Below are 1,060 nucleotides of genomic sequence, written 5' to 3'. Positions count from 1 at the left end.
CGCCCCAAATGCCAATAGGGACAATGTCGGCCCCTCCCATCTCAGAAGAACCAGCGCTTCTGGCCTGTCACTTGACGTTTCAGTCCAGGAAAGGCCCGATTGACTGGGACAGTGGTGCTCACATCACGGCTAGTGAGTAGAAGGGCCCAGGCTGTGGAGGAGGACGAAGCCAAACTCCACCTCAGAGGATCAACCTTCCCTCCCTTCCTCTGAATTGAACAATCAATCATCAATAGTATTTACTGAGCTCTAACCGTGCAGACCTCTCAGGGTCACGCCTGGAGAGTTTCCAGTCCTCTACCAGTCACGACTACAGGAGGGAGAGTCAGGCAGAGGCAGACTCATTTCATTCCTAGCTTGGGCTGTGGCTAGTGAGTGGAAGGCAATCTGCTACAAGTCAATCAATCAATCAATCGTATTTATTGAGCACTTACTGTGTGCAGAGCACTGTACTAAGCACTTGGGAAGTACAAGCTGGCAACATATAGAGACAGTCCCTACCCAACAGTGGGCTCACAGTCTAAAAGGGGGAGACAGAGAACAAAACCGAACATACTAACAAAATAAAATAAATAGAATAGATATGTACAAGTAAAATAAATAGGTAAATAAATAGAGTAATAAATATGTACAAACATATATACATATATACAGGTGCTGTGGGGAAGGGAAGGAGGTAAGATGGGGGGATGGAGAGGGGGACGAGGGGGAGATGAAGGAAGGGGCTCAGTCTGGGAAGGCCTCCTGGAGGTGGTGAGCTCTCAGTAGGGCCTTGAAGGGAAGAAGAGAGCTAGCTAGAAGTCAAAACTCCCCTGTGCTGGGCAGCAGTGGCATAGGAGAGAGTCAAGAGCAGAGACTCATTTACTGCGCAGAAGGAGGCAGTGGTAAACCACTTCAGTATTTTTACCAAGAAAACCCTATGGATACGCTACCAGAACGATTGCAGATGGAAGTGAGACGTTCTGGGAGAGATGTGTCCATGATGTCGCTATGGGTCGGACACGACTCGACAGCATAAGACAACAACAATAAAGAAGGCTTAGTATCAGAGAGTACAATA

At 47.9% G+C, this 1,060-nt stretch overlaps 1 non-coding gene across 1 annotated transcript; it reads left to right on the top strand.

Annotated features, from left to right (window-relative positions):
- The first annotated feature begins 260 nt into the window (after positions 1-260).
- Positions 261-398, top strand: LOC119920367. Its single transcript, XR_005448118.1, has one exon. It is a non-coding gene; the product is annotated as a small nucleolar RNA SNORA7 (small nucleolar RNA).
- The last annotated feature ends 662 nt before the right edge of the window (positions 399-1,060 follow it).

This window comes from Tachyglossus aculeatus, chromosome X1 (genome assembly GCF_015852505.1).
Source record: "Tachyglossus aculeatus isolate mTacAcu1 chromosome X1, mTacAcu1.pri, whole genome shotgun sequence".
In the NCBI taxonomy this organism is placed as follows: domain Eukaryota; kingdom Metazoa; phylum Chordata; class Mammalia; order Monotremata; family Tachyglossidae; genus Tachyglossus; species Tachyglossus aculeatus.
Note: the sequence above shows the minus strand (reverse complement) of the source record. Positions and strands in the feature narration are given on the sequence as shown.